General features: G+C 43.0%; 1 protein-coding gene across 1 annotated transcript in view; it reads left to right on the top strand.

Annotated features, from left to right (window-relative positions):
• Positions 1 to 16,732, top strand: part of th2 (tyrosine hydroxylase 2) — an 89,956-nt gene that overhangs the window by 23,460 nt on the left and 49,764 nt on the right. The window lies entirely within an intron of this gene.

Genomic DNA, 16,732 nt, shown 5'->3' on the forward strand with positions numbered 1-16,732 from the left:
CCAAGCCCCACCCCTATCTCCTACCTACTAACCTTATCCCGCCCCCTTGACCTGTCCGTCCTCCCTGGACTGACCTATCTCCTCCCTACCTCCCCACCTACACTCACCTTTACTGGCTCCATCCCCGCCTCTTTGACCTGTCTGTCTCCTCTCCACCTATCTTCTCCTCTATCCATCTTCTATCTGCCTCCCCCTCTCTCCCTATTTATTTCAGAACCCCCTTCCCCTCCCCCATTTCTGAAGAAGGGTCTAGGCCTGAAACGTCAGCCTTTCTGCTCCTCTGATGCTGCTTGGTCTGCTGTGTTCATCCAGCTCTACACCTTGTTATCTCAGATTCTCCAGCATCTGCAGTTCCTGCTATCTCTAAATCCATGATTGGATTCCTTGTGGCTGTGACCATGATGTATTATTACTCCTCACTCTATCATTCAGCACAAAAGATCACTCCATTTATCGAACATGTTCCAGCTTTTTTGCTCGAGATAGCAATTCGTCTCATTCTCCAATTATTTCCCCATATCCTTGTACAATCTCTTCGTCCAAGAGGGATCTCGGTGTCCTAATCAAAATAACTCCACAGAGGCTGGTATCCCATCACCAAGTCACACCTCACTTGCGCATGAACAGTCCTTGACTATAGTATTGCCTCTTCAGAGTCAGGCCTCAGATTATCAGTATCTCTGATACTCACTCACCCTTTTTTATCTGTCAGCCAGGGCTCCCTGATTGGACCAGATTAACAGCCCCATTCAGGGAACTCATATTCAGTGGGGTCCACCTGGCTGACCTTATTACAATCACCACACTAATGGATGAGTCACAAAAGGTTAGCATGCAGGTACAACACATAATGAAGAAGGATAATGGGATGCTTCCTTTACTATGAGATGAATTGAACATCAAAGGAGGGCTGTTACAGGGCATTGGACAGACCACATCTTCAATACTGTGTGCAGTTTTGGTCTCATTAAAGGAAGGATGTAAATGTATTGGAGGTAGTTCTGGGGAAGTTTAATGGATTGATCCCCGGGATGAATGGGGTGTTTGATGAGGAAAGGTTGGACAGACCAGGCTCATCTCCACTGGAGTTTAGAGAGTGAGGGGTGATTTGATTGAAGTGTATCAGGTCCTGAAATGGTCTGAACAAGGTGGATGCAGGAAGGATGTTTCTACCTGTGGGTCAGTCCAGAACATTGTTTAAATATGAAAGGTCACCACTTCAGGACAGAGAGGAGGACATTTATTTTCTCTCATAGGGTTGTGTGGCTTTGAAATTCTCTGCCTGAAAAGGTGATGGAGATAACAGTTAAATACTTTTAACATAGAAAATAGAAGCTGGAATGGGCCACTCAGCCCTTCAAGCCTGTGCCACCATTCATTATGATCATAGCTGATCATCCAATTCAGTCCCCTGTTCCCACTTCCTTTGCACACTCAAGGCAGAAATAGGTAGATTCTTGCTAGGCAGGACATTAAAGTTTATCAGGGGTATATGGTATATGGAATTCAGAACACAAACAGATCAGCCATGATCTGATTGAATGGGGCGTAGGTTTGAGGGGCTGAATGGCCTTCTGCTCCTGTTTAATATGTTCCTAAGTATTTATCCAATTGTATGAGTTGCAGCTGTTTCACATGGAGCTACAATGGGTGAGTACACTTGAAAAAACCTAAAATCTTCACGTTGTTTATTATTGTTGACAATTGTGACCGGTTCTAAAAGTTTTAAATGCAAAATCCATTGCCATGTGCCAACAATTCCTCTGCAGCCTTGTCTCAATCTGTTCTTTTGAATTACTCTGGCCAAAAATCCTGCACCGAACCAAATACTGCCACCTCACCACTACCACTAACATTCTGCCTTTCACACTCAGGCCTGTTGGGCCTTCTGAGGAAGGGTCACCGGACCCGAAATGTTAACTCTGTTTTCTCCTTCACAGGTGCTGCCAGACCTGCTGAGCTTTTCCAGCAACTTTGTTTCTGTTCCTATTGGGCATTCATTCCTCTCCCGACACATTCTGTGTTGGTAGAGTCAGACCGTACTGTATGCAGGTCCCACTCTAGGAATGAATGCAGGCCGGCTCACTCAGGGTCAGGACGGAGGGAATACTGCAGATTTGGAGATGCATCTGTCAAATGATACTTTCAGCTGAGTCCTCCTGTGCCCCACACAGTGTTATTTTAAAGGCAAACAGGAGAGTGACCCCTGGTGTCCTGGGACTGTGTTATTGTTTGTGGGAGCTTGCGGTGCTGCATTTCCCTAATTTGCAGCAGATAATAGGTTTGAAGCTTATTTCATTGGTTATGTCCTGAGGTGGTGCTTGGTACTATATGAATGCATGTCTTTTCCTTTATGCAGTATTCTAATTATATATGCAACACACTGCATGTTTCAGACCCAAGCTGGAGTGCAATGAATTAAATCTGGATCAGTTGGCAGTATATTTTGAAAAAGGACGGAAGACGGCAAGAGTGGACCCAGGTGCAAGTCACGAGGACCACTATGCCCTCAGACTGGGTTCCTCTCCCAGAATACCATGATGCCCTTCTCAACTCGTGAGAATATCTAACCTCACATTCACTGTAACTTGAAAACATTGCAGTGTCCATGCAGCACAGGAGGCAGGTTAGAGACATGCTGCTACTTACAAGGTCATGTTCTGACTGTCCTCGATCCCACAGTCTGGCACTCTTCACAAAGCTGAAATAGGACGGCCGATTCTGCAAAGCAAACATATTACAATCATGTTCTGAATTCAAGAAACAAGCTCATCGTTATATTGTTACACTCTATTATTTGTAAAGAGTTGGGGATTGTCATGTGAGTTTGTTTTATTCATTCACGAATGAGGGCATCGCTGACCAGGCAGCATTTATTGCCCATCTCTAATTGCCCTAGGGCAGTTCAGAGTCAATCACATTGCTGTTAGTCTGGAGTCTTATGTAGGCCAGACCAGGTAAGGATGGCAGTTTCCTTCCCTAAACGACATTAGTGAACCAGATGGGTTTTTGTGACAATCGACAATAGATTTGTGGTCATTGTTGTGAGTGTGTATAGGGGACCAAAATTACTGCACAACTGCCCTCAGTAGGTGAAAAACAAGGTTCGTACCAAGACCTGAAAGAAACACATTCGATGAAGCTGTAGCATTTGAGCTGAAAAGTATTATTATCTGGAATTTAAATTAAAAGACTAATACTCAAAGAGAAAGTTTATACAGTCTGATTCGACAATCCACTCCCTTACCACGTGATTTCCCAGCTGTGTTATATCTCACAGGTAGTAAAGGTGGTACACCTGTAAGAGACATGCTCATGATATCAGCGTGTGACCTAATGGTATAAAGGTCTCGGACTCCATTTTAACTGTAGCCACTTGAAGCAATACATAGCGATGAAAGAAATGCTTCTGTTTATGACCACATAGCTTAATACTAGCCAAGACACTGAGGTGCCTGTGACTGCAATATACATACATATCAGGAACTGTTATAAATGTCTGTTGCATCCTTCGATACCCATGTCAAATTCTTGTGTTACAGAAGCTTACAGAAGCATTGGCGCATCAGGCGCCAATACCCAGCAGGAGGCAAAAATCCCACAACGTGGGGCAGATGGCTCTTCTCCCTTCCCTTAATGTTCGAAATAAAATGTCCAGTTTAGGAAAACTGTAATATTGTCACACTGATGATACCACAAGTGGTTCTGAAGAAGAATCATCTTGGACTCAAAACATTAACTCAGTTTCTCTCTCCACAGATGCTCCCTGACCTGCTGAGTTTCATCATCACTTTCTGTTTTGGTGACAGAAGTTATGAATTTGGAAGGTGCTGTCCAAGGAGCCTAGGTGAGTTGGTGCAACGCGTATTACAGATGGTACACGCTGCTGCTACCGCGCAGCTTCAATGGAGGGGGGATTGTTGACGGTGATAGATGAGGTGCTAATCAAGCAGGCTGCTTTGTCCTGGATGATGTTAACATTCTTGAGTGTTGTTGGAGCTGCATTCATCCAGGCAAGTGAGGAGTATTCCATCACACTCCTGACTTGTGCCTTGTAGACGGTGGGCAGGCTTTGGAAAGTTAGGAGGTGAGTTACTCATTGCAGGATTCCTAGCCTCTGGCCTGCTCTTGTAGTCGCTGTAATTATATGGCAAGTCCAGTTGCGTTTCTGGTCAATGGTAACCTCCAGGATGTTGATAGTGGAGGATTCAGTGATGGTAATGACATTGAATGTCAAGATTTAATGGTTAGATTTTCTCTTAGGCAAAATTACACAAAACATTGCAGGCAGTCATTGGGTTGTGAATAGGTTCTGTTCCTGAGACTGTTTGCAAGTCAACTTGTACACAAGTTGGAACACCATACAGAACAATATAAAGCAGCTGTTCATACTGCAGGAAATGTTCATGTATCAGATCTTTAAAATTTCTCTTCTGAATGAGATCATGTCCATTAGTAAGAGCATTTATAAGTCAGACATTCATAAATCAGGGATCTCCGGGACTTGCCACTTTTCAGCCCAGGCCTGAATATTATCCTGATCTTGTTGCATTTGAACATGGACTGCTTCAGTATCTGAGGAGTGGTGAATGGCAGGATCTAATCAAAGTTTGTCCCATTTAGTATGGTGATATGCCGCACAATACAATGGAGGGTATTCTCAAATGTGAAGGCGGGAATTCATTTCCATAAGGACTGTGCAGTGGTCACTCTTACCAATATTCCCACTGACAGATGCAACTGCAGCTGGCACATTGGTAACGATGAGGTCAAGTATATTTTTCCATCTTGTTGGTTCCCTCACCACCTGCCGCAGACCCAGTCTAACAGTTATGTCCTTTAGGACACGACCAGCGCGATCAGTAGTACTGCTGCCGAGCTATTCTTGGTGGTGGACATTGAAATGCCCCACCCAGAGTACATTTTGTGGCCTTGCTGTCCTCAATGCTTCCTCCAAATGGTGTTCAACATGGGGGAGTACTGATTCGTCAAGGGGCTAGTGGTAGGCAATAATCAGCAGGAGATTCCTTGTCCATATTTGGCCGGATGCCAATGCTTTCATGCAGTGGTCTGAATATTGGACAGAATCATGCTAAAGAAACAACCAAGTTTTCAAAATAAAGGTGTACACATTTCTGAATTGAAGATTGTGTCCATTTTTTTTTTCCTTTATTCATCCATGGGATGAGGGTGTCGCTGACCAGGCAGCATTTATTGCCCATCCCTAATTGCCCAGAGTCAACCACATTGCTGTGGGTCTGGAGTCTTATGTAGGCCAGACCAGGTAAGGATGGCAGTTTCCTTCTCTAAAGGACATTAGTGAACCAGATGAGTTTTTCCCCAACGATTGACAATGGATTTGCAGTTACCATTAGATTGTTAATTCCAGATATTTATTGAATTCAAACTCCACCATCTGCTGTGACAGGATTCAAACCCAGGTCCCCAGTATACTATCTGGGTCTCTGGATTAATAGCCCAGTGATAATACCACTAGGCCATCGCCTCCCCTCTGCTCTGCTCAGGTACTGGTCAATGTATCTCTAACTTCTGATGCAGAGTATAGTATGTCAGTTACAAATAGTGTCCCAATTCCCTAATGTGTTTTCAGTTGTAAATCGTGGCTAAGTGGATGCATCATTTAATTTTTATCTTATTTTCAAAGTCTACAGCCCTTCTATCCCCATTGCTGTTGTCTTACCGCAGGCCTCTTCAAATCAGCTTACTGTTATCAGTTACTGCAGGAGAGAACTAGCACCTCTGAATTTTACTTAAATAACATTACAATGTCAATGAAAAGTGTTTCCTGTCAGCTTTTGAGGGCCAAAAGCTCAATGATATTCTCTGAACAAAGCCTGTAGTAATCATTAATTTCCTCACCAATTAGTCCCTTATACAATATTTTTGTTAAACTCTGCTTGTGAATTTAGTTGATGATAAAACTCATCATACAGAGCATGTGTTGGTAAGTCTTATTACCATTATTAATCTTTCACCATTTCCAAACACGTTCCCATGGGAAAATCTTGCCGCCAGTTCTGCCAGTTGGAATGTTATGGGTAGGTGGCTGTCCCTATCATTATTATCCCTGCTATTTATTCTGTCTTCTGATGTTTGGCAACTAGACTTCAGAGAAAACAGTGAGGTGTAAATGTAAGAAACGGAGATGAAATTTGAGTGCCTCAGTCCTCTGATTTTGCTAGGTTCAAACGGCAAGTTCAGTGTGTACGCTGCGATGAGAATATACTTTTTTTTGCAGTGAGTTGCTTTGATATGGAATTTGTTTCCTGATGAGACAACATTGACAGATTCAATTAAAAATATACTTGGAAGGAGTAATTTGAAGGCTATGGGAAAAGAGTAGGTGGGTGGGTGAATGAATGGAACCTTGACTCAGCCTTAGATTCAGCATAAGATCAAAGGCAAAAGGTCCTCCATCTGTGCTGTGTGATGCCATATCTCGCAACAATCTTTGAAGGTGTCGTGGGTGAATGCAAACATGTAGGCCAGACCAGGTAAAAGTTCCTAAGTGAACTAGATGGGTTTTTATAGCAATCAATGATAGTTAGATAGGCTCCATTAAGCTTTCTAAAGCAGATTTTTAAAAGCCTTTGTTGATTTGGAATTTCACCATCTCCCATGGTAGGATTTGAACCCAGCCCCCTAGAACATTAGCCTAGGATACTAGATTGCTAGCCCAGCAACATTACCACTAAGCCACTGACTCTCTCCCACCTATGTAAAAAATCTGAAATTGAAAGCTAGTCTCAGTTACGGTCCATGATATCTACCACCTATTTCACCAATATCCTTCAGGGAAGGAAATCTGAGATAACAAGGTGTAGAGCTGGATGAACACAGCAGGCCAAGCAGCATCAGAGGAGCAGGAAGGCTAACATTTTGGGTCTAGACCCTTCTGTTGTCTTTATATGTGGCCTGTGTGTGACTCCAAACCCACAACAATGTGATTAACTCTTATCTGCTCCCTGGGCAATTGGGAATGAGCAATAAATGCTGACCCTGCCAGCAATGCCCACATCCCATGAATAAATTAAAAAAAAAAACAACTTAGAGAGAAAAAAAAAGTGCTTTCTAGCAACAACAGAAATGTACAGGAAACAGGCCTTAGAGCATCCAGCACCACAGAGGGACCATCAAAATGACAAACACCTGATTGGGGGATGACGTTCCTCATACATTCGCATTTGGGAAAACTAAAAATGTTTTATTAAGAAACTTTAACTAATAGAAACGCAGCCAGACATGTGAATAAAAATGATGAGTCATGCACACAAACACCTTGTCAACAGACACTGCCTGGATAATGATCACTTGCCAGAGGAAAGAGCCAAGTAGACTATTCTATCAGACACCTAGGGCAGCCCACTGCTGAGGCCAGGGTATGACCACATGGTCCTTGGCCAAACACGGCCTTGGTGGGGTCAATATTCCAATTGAATAACCCGATTTGAGGTATGACCTTCTGTTCCAAGGGCCTGGGTCAAGGAGGTGCATAAAAGTGTCAAGTACAGAGAGATTGGGAATGCAGCTCAAAGTGTGGTCTAGTCAATCACAGGAAGATCTGTCGATGGAGTAACCGCCTGGTAATGAGTTCCTGTGTGTGAGAACCCACTGGTGTTGATACGGTTTGCCATTGTTTGGTGCGTTAGCAACGGGGAACTGTACTAAGTAAAAATTGTATTCATAATTGTGCATAGTATCATTGATACCAAAGTATGGGGCAAAGGATATTAGGATGTAGGGTCATCCACCCCATTACTCTTTAGTAAACACGATAAGATCAATAGATATAGGAGCAGAAGTAGGCCATTCAGCCCATTGAATCTGCTCTGCCATTCAATGAGATCATGGCTGATCTGATAATTCTCAACTCCACTTTCCTGCCTTTTTCCCTACAACCCTTGATTTCCTTCCTAATTAAAAATCTGGCTAGCTCGGCTTTGAATGTATCTAACAACCCAGCCACAACAGCTTTCTACAGTAAAGAATTCCACAAATTCCACCCCCTCTGACAGAAGAAATCCCTCCCCATCTCAGTATTAAATGGGCAACTCCTTACTCTGAGGTGATTCCTCCCAGGTCCTAAACTTCCCTATAAGCGGAAACAATTTTTCCACATCTACCCTCAAAATTTTATATGTTTCAACAAGACTGCCTCTCATTCTTCTAAATTCCAATGAGTACAGGCCCAAAATACTCAACCTGTCCTCAGAAGACTAATTTAGTTTAGTTTGGGAAACCTGGTCAGAATGGTTCTGTGCTGTATGACTCTATGGCTCTCCTCATTAGACAGTCCCTTCATTCCTAGGATCAGGCTAGGGAACCTTCTCTGGACTGCCTCTATTGCCACTATATCTCTCCTTAGATAAGGAGACCAAAACTGTTCACAATATTCCAGCTGTGCTCTGATTAGTGCCTTGTATAGTTTTAGCAAGACTTCCCCACTTTTATACTCCATTCCTCTAAAAATAAAGGCCAATGTTCCATTTGCCTCCCCTATTACCTGCTGAAGATAGATGCTAGTTTTTTTGTCAGTTATGTACAAGGATTCCTAAATGTTTCTGTAGCTTTCTGCAATGGGTTCTCCATTCAAATAATATTCAGCTCCTCCCTTCTTCCTGCCAAAGTGCATAACATCATAATTTTGTTTTTAAGAATCCCTACAGTGTGGAAACAGGCCCTTCGGCCCAACAAGTCCACACCGATCCTTGCAGCATCCCACCCAGACCCATCCCCCTAATCTACACATCCCTTCTCCACATTATATTCCATATTCCAATTTGTTGAACACTCACTTAACCTGTCCATAACCCTGTACAGATTCTTTGTGTCATCCTCACCACTTCCCATCTATTTTCATCATTTGCAAACTTGGCGACACACTTAATCCTCATTCAACTCATTAATATATAATGTGAATAATTGTGGCCCTAGCATTGATCCCTGTGGCACTCCATTCATTTTAGGTTACCATCCTAAAAATATTTTCCCCACCCCTACCCCAACTCTGTGTCTCCTATCCTCTATACCCAAAATTGATTTTACTTTTGCTCTTGAGTGAATGCATTATTTGGTTTGTTCCCTACTTTGGCACATAAACATGGGTGAGCTTGATGACTGTATACAGGGGGTTCTGCAATAACACAATAGTTGCATTCCTGCGCAACATCGCGTTATAGAAAATTGTGCTATAGAAATAATGGGGCCTATGGGAAAAGCGGGGTTGGGGCAGACCACCAAAAAAAATTAAAATTGTTCAAAAATCACTCAAAAGCCTAACACAAAGGATAACACAGTTTGAATAATTGTTTAATTCATATCTAATAATGAAATAATAGTAAATTTAACACCTTATCTTGAAAAAAGTGTAAAGATGACTTGATCGGGAGGAGGTTTTGAGGTTGCTCTGTCGTTAATGCAGGGGCTGAGGATTGTCATCATCATCATCATCATCATGATCACCTTCAGGTGCAGTTGTGGTTGCAGGATTTGAGCGAAAAATAGTTAATCCAGAAGTGGTTGGCTGTGGTTCAAAGTCTTCTGACTGTTTCTTGGGGATTGGCTTAAAGACATCCAGTTTTTGCTGCTTTGCCCTTTATCTTCTTCCATGAAGAAGCTGTTCATAGGGTGCCAAATAAGATCTTATTCCACGAACTGCTCCCCTGCTGCCTTCTGCATTGTAATCGTTGTCCTCTAAGAGCTGCAACTGCTTCTCAATTTCACTCAGGATAGAAGGCAAAACAGAAGTGGAGAGCTCACGTGGTGCTGTATCCTGGACTTCACCTTCTTCATCTCCAGCTTCCACGTCTCCCTCAGTGACAAGTTGTTGTAGATCAGCTGTTGTTGATCAGAGGTCTTCATAGTGGGACTCTAGCAGATCTTCAACATCCTCCCTCTCCACTTCTTCAAATCTAACTTGCTTTGCAAGATCAACACAACGTCCTTTGATTCTTGGGAGCTCCTCTTCGGATCAAAGCTTTTTAAACCTTGAAAAATTTCTGGGAGAAGCTTCTGCCAAACTGTATTCAAGCAGTCCTTCCTGACATCACCCCAGGCCCCCACAATAATGTCAATTCATTCTTGATGTTAAAGCTCTTCCAAAATTGAAGAACACTGTCCTTATCCCCTTCAGCACATGTAATTAGCCTCATAAATATGCACCTTGAATAATAAGCTTTAAAAGCCTCTATTGCACCCTGGTCCATGTGTTGAAGGAGAGAGGTTGTGTTTGGAGGTAGAAATAGCACTTTGATGCTCAGCAATGATGGGAGGATGGCTTGGCCAATTATCCAGGATGAGGAGAATCTTGAAATCCAAACTTTTTTTTCCTGCAATACTTTCTAAAACCATCATCCAAAACACCAACAATAAGGTCTGAAAAAAATTGCCCATGTCAGCCACCCTCTTTTGCTTGACGTAAACTAGATGCCTTGAGTAGACTTAATGTAACATTTCAAGGTTTGTGGGTCGGCAGAGTGGTACATCATTACAGGTTTAAGCTTTATGTCTCCACTGGCACTGGCACCCAGCAGCACAGTCATATGACTCTTTCAGCGCTAACATTGCACATGCTCAGAACAAAGCCGCTATCCCCACCCCCACACCAGGCCTCTGCTGCCACACTCCCACAACGGGCCACTACCCCTGCCCCTCACTGGGCCACTGATCGCTGGTGTATCTGTATCCAGCACAGTGGCTCTCGATCAAGTCTACGCACTGTCTATTCACGTATTCAGATACTTCCTTCTCTATACTTTTTTTGTTGGTTCACCTATTCCCAAAAATAATTTTCATTCTACTCTTCTTCCTGCCCAATATTTATCCCTCAACCAACATCAGCACAAACAGAAAATCTGGTCATTATTTTGTCGCAACTACACTTCAAAAATACATGATTGTCTGTAAGCCTTGCATCCCTCTTGCACTCTCTAACCTTGATGCATCCCTATCCAACTACCCCTTCATTTTAAAACTCTCAACATTGTTTTTATATCCAGCTCTGTAACCTCTTCCGATCCTACCACCCTCTGAAATCCTTGCATTTCACCAATTCCAGGCTTTAAGCATTACACAACCACTGGCATGCTTTAAATTGCCTGGGGGCTGGCTGGAATGTGAAATTCCCATCCAAAACGCTCTTTGCCACCCTCTCATCTTCCTGAAGTTTCCATTTGAAAGCTCTGTCCCAGTTCTTGGTCATTTATCCTAATAGTCCTCACATGATTTGGTGTCAAATGTGCCTGGTAACACTCCTGTGAAGCACCACGTGGTGGTCTCCTATGTTAAAGGTGCTATATAAATGCAAGTTGGTGTTCTCAAAGCTGTCGTGAGTATTTAAGGGTTTGCATGTTATTACCTACAGGCAGAAATGTAAGCAGGAACACTTGTTCCTCTTGCTGTTATTTCAGCACACTGATCATTTGTTTTTATTTGCTGTTGGGATGTGGGCATCATTGGCTAGGCCAGAATTTATTGTCCAGAGGGCATTTAAGAGTCAAGCACAATATTGTGGGTCTTGAATTAAATGTGGGCCAGATGAGGTGAGGATGACAATTTCCTTCCTTAAAAAGGCAATAATGAACTAGATTTGTTTTTAAGCAGTGGTTACAGTAGACTAGCTTTTAATTCTGAGATAGTAGGAACTGCAGATGCTGGAGAATCTGAGATAACAGGGTGTAGAGCTGGATGAATACAGCAGGCCAAGCAGCATCAAAGGAATGGAAAGCTGACATTTTGGGCCTAAACCCTTCTTCAGAAAATTTTTCTGAAGAAGGGTCTAAGCCCAAAATGTCAGCTTTCCTGCTCCTTGGCCTGCTGTGTTCATCCACCTCTACACCTTGTTATCTTAGCTTTTAATTCCACATTTTTTTTTAACTGAGCTTAGATTTCACAAGGTGGTGGGATTATGAATCCATGTCCCTGGAACATTAGGCTGATGCTTTTGGATTACTAGACTGATGATGTTACCACTATGTCACCATAACACCCAAACTCCTTACTGTTTACTGAGGTCAGTGGGCTCACAATTGTGCAATCCAGTGATTGCTTCTTAATTCACACAAAATATGGCTTTATAAATTAATTATAATCACCAGGGGATAAGTGTATAGTGGGCTGTTGATGGAAACTGGTAAATGAGAGGCAATTAAATACCAAATTGTAGCTACTTGGGAAACAATTACCTCGTTGGAACTAATTAGCCACTAAAGACTAAATGCAGCATGTTCAGAACAGACAGCACTAGGGATGTAGACATACAATGGCAGATAGATAAGAAATGGTACTTTAGAGGAAACTAACAAGGGCAATGTTAATGGAAAGCACTGTCTAATCAAGCAGCAAGAATCTATGGCAAAATAAAATGCTGCTAGTTAATAAACAAAAGCACTGAGTATGTCACTGGTGGAAGCTTGAAAAATACTTCCTAGTTAACATTTCGGTGATGGCAGATGGGTTGAGATGAGGATGGTGGCGGGGCGGAGGGGGGGCGCGGGTGGTTAATGGTTATACAAAAGAATACACAAATAGTCTGCAATATACAAAGGCACCAAAAGCTCATGGGAGGACGTGGTGCCAGGAGTGAAGGGAAAGCTTGTTTGAGAGTCTATTGGAAAGTGTAGTATGAGCAAGTCTGTAACAGGAGCTCCAGAACTGCTGGTGCTTTCTAGCTGACAATGTTTACCCCATGAGGTGCAATGACATTAAATGCTTCAGTTCAGTAAATCTAAGCAGTAGCAACCAAAACAAAACACAAATCTATCATCATTGATAAAAAGTACTCTTTGAAGTCTGCTGCTTTTCTTATTGTAAATGTGTATAGAATAGAACAATTTCAGGAAAAATTATAAGTTCCCGTTATCTGTCTCACAAACTACTCTTTGCTTCAAATACTTCATTAAAATGCAAGTCTTGGTCTTTAAATAGCCCCTTCTAAACCTAAGTGTGACTTTCAAAGGCACGGTCATAATGTAAAATGAAGAAAGAAGTCACATGACACCAGGTTATTGTCCAACAGGTTTATTTGAAATCACAAGCTTTCAGAGTAACAGTTTGCCTGACGAAGAAGCAGCGCTCCAAAAGCTTGTGATTTCAAATAAACCTGTTAGACTGTAACCTGGTGTTGTGTGATTTCTGACTTTGTCCACCCCAGTCCAACACCGGCACCTCCACATCATGTAAAATGCACAGCAGCTGATTTGTGTACTGCAGGCTCCCACACAGCAATATGTGTGATCATCACTTCATCTACTTTACTGAGGATTAAACATCATCCAGGCCATTGATGAAAACTCTTCTTTTTAAATAGTTCTGCACAGTTTTTTGTGACATAGGTATAATAGACTCCTGTGTTGTATGATTCCAAATGCTCCACTTATTTCAGTTTTGAAAACTACAGTTGCCCCTCTCTCCACTAACACCAAGATCCATGGCCTCTCAAAAGAGACAGTCCCACTGGTCCAATGCATATTGTATTTCCACAGCACCTTTAAGACTCTTAGGCTATCCTAAGTGTCTTAACAGTATATTTGTGCACAGCAAGCCCCACAGTGGAGCTGACCAGATCACCAGTCTTAATGGTGTTGGTTGAAGGAGAATTATTGCTCAGGGGACCAGGCAAGACTCCCCTGCACTGCTTTCAAATTGTGACCATGGAATTTCTTACTTCCACATGAGAGAGCAAATGGAGCTTCTATTGTAACATCACAACAGAGACGCAGTATCTCAGACTCTACAGCACTAATAGAAACAGAGAAACTAGGAGCAGAAGGCCATTCAGTCCACCAACCCTGCTCCACCATTCACTCTGATCATGGCTGATCATCCATCTCAGCACACTCTTTGCACTTTCTCCCCAATACCCTTTGATCCCTTTAACCTTAAGGACGATATCTAACTCCTTCTTGATACCATTGTGTTTTGGCCTCAACCACTTTCTATGGCAGAGAATTCCACAGGCTTGCCACTCCCTTATTAAAGACATTTCTCCTCATTTCTGTACTTACCCAGTGCTGTGCTAGGAGTGTCATCATAGAATTTGGGCTCATGTCACCAACACAATTTGTTTACCTTCCTATATCTTGTTTGCATTTTAGTGACAGTGTTGCTTGTTGTTCCTTGGGCATCTGTCAGCTATTGCTATGTGTTACTCAGAAATCACTGTTGCAAGAATGTTGCAGGACATGTAGTTCGTTGAGACAATAAAGGACAGTGCATAGCTTAAAACCTCTGAGTAGAATCTCCCAATTAGTCTGAAGCATTTCTAATTGGAGCTGTGAAATGCAGAAGTGGTTATGCGAGGTACGAGCATTATCATGAACGAGCACAAGTACATTGGATCTAATAAAGCAAGGCAAGGATAGACCCTGTCTCTGAGAGCTGATTATAAGCACAAATGTGTAATTATTCCAAATGGCAATCAAAATTGGGACTTGTGCTTAAAATAATAATTTCAAGTGGTGATATAACATGTTTTTCTCTCTCCATATAGTCTAGTTCAAAGCCATATTTAATTTTTATAGGGATGCTCACATTTTCAATGATCAGATGCATAACCACTGCATGGTCTGTGAATGGAGATGCCAAGGGTTTAATGATGATCCTTACATCAAGATGTTCCACAGCTAAGAATCACCCCGGCCATCTCTGAACACACAGTATGAAAAGATTGCGAAAAGATTCAGGCTCAGACTACAGGAACAATTTATTTAGGAGAACTAGATTACATGGATGAAACAGAATGGCAAGCAAGGCAACTTACATCTTAGAAACACTCAGACATTTGAGTGCACCTCTCAGGTTAAAAAATATCAGGGGCAGATGTTGCTTTCACGATCTTCAAGATATATGAATTGATAAGGAAAGAAAATTGGATGGGAAGGCATTCTGATACTTCTCCTTACCACAGGAACTTCTGTGATCTATTGTATTGTCCATATGTCTACACACATGTAGGTGCACTCAGCAAAGGCCAGTAAATATTGGGGATCTAAGCCATTAACAGCTCCGCAAAGGTACCCACTTAGCGGGGAGTGTGGAAGGTTGCAATAACACCACGATACAATATGGAGATGCGAGGAGCATTGGCTAAAGGTTATATAAACTGAAAGATGTTGACCATTCCCTGAAAGGTGCTTTGCTTCTGCAATGAAAAGAAATATTTGCTTTTATTTTGCACAGTTCATGAACTGTGTTTGTTCCAAAACTGTTTGCAGCCAATTAAATTCTTTTTCTTAAAACATTAAGGGAATGTGGGTGCTGCTGGCTAGGCCAACACTTATTGCCCATCCTAGTTGCCCTTGAGAAGGTGGTGGTGAGCTGCCTTCTTAAACTGCTGCTGTCCTCCTGCTGTTGGTTAACCCACGGTGCCCTCAGGGAGGAAATTCCAGTATTCTGACCCAGCAACAATAAAGGAATGGTGATATATTTCCAAGTCAGGATGGTGAGGGGCTTGGAGGGGAACTTGCAGGGGATGGCGTTCCCATGTATCTACTGCCCCTGCCCTTTTAGATGGTGGAAGTCAGGGGTTTGGAAAGAGCTATCTAAGGAGCTTTGGTGAATTTTTGCATCCTGTAGATTGTACACATTGTTGCAACCGAGCATTGGTGCTGGAAGGAGTGGATGCTCATCGATGTGGTGCCAATCAAGCAGCTTTATTGTGCTGGACGGTGTCAAGATTTTTTGGGGCTGCACCCATCCAGGCAAGTGGGGAGTATTCCATCACACTTCTGACTTGTACCTTGTAGATGGTGGACAGGCTTTGGGGAGTCAGGAGGTGAGTTACTCACTTTAGTATTCCTAATCTCTGATCTGCTCAAATACCCACTGTATTAGTCCAGTTCAGTTTCTGGTCAGTGGTAACCCCCAGGATGTTGATAGTGGGGGATTCAGTGATGGTAACGTGATTGAATGTCAAGGGGCAAAGGTTAGATTCTGTCTTGTTGGAGATTGTCATTGTCTGGCACTTGTGTGGCGCAAATGCTACTTGTCACTTGTTAGCCTAAGCATGGATATTATCCAGGTGTTGCTGCAATTGGACATGGACTACTTCAGTATCTGAGGAGGTGCGAATGGTGCTGAACATTGGTGAACATCCCCAGTTCTGACCTTGTGATGGAGGGAAGGCCATTGATGAAGCAGCTGAAGATAGTTAAGCTAAGAACACTATCCTGAGGAAGTCCTGCAGAGATGTCCTGGAGCTGAGATAACTGAGACCCTTGATACCACGCAGACTACTGTACAAGTCCCTCTTCACCTCTGGACTTGCTGACCTGCACTGGGTTTTGGTCAAACAAGACTTGGAACACCTACGCTCGGTTCGCACTAAACAACTGCATCTCCCAGTTGCGAACCACTTCAGCTCCCCCTCCCATTCCTCAGACGACGTGTCGATCCTGGGCCTCCTGCAATGCCACAACGATGCCACCCGAAGGTTGCAGGAACAGCAACTCATATTTCGCTTGGGAACCCTGCAGCCCAAGGGTATCAATGTGGACTTCACAAGTTTCAAAATCTCCCCTCCCCCAACCGCATCCCAAAACCAGCCCAGCTTGTCCCCACCTCCCTAACCTGTCCTTCCTCCCACCCATCCCCCTTCAAGCCCCATCCCCATCTCCTACCTACTAGCCTCATCCCGCTCCCTTGACCTGTCCGTCCTCCCTGGACTGACCTATCCCCTCCCTGCCTCCCCACCTACACTCACATTTACTGGCTC

Source organism: Rhincodon typus, chromosome 18 (assembly GCF_021869965.1).
Source record: "Rhincodon typus isolate 14 chromosome 18, sRhiTyp1.1, whole genome shotgun sequence".
NCBI classification, from domain to species: Eukaryota; Metazoa; Chordata; class Chondrichthyes; order Orectolobiformes; family Rhincodontidae; genus Rhincodon; species Rhincodon typus.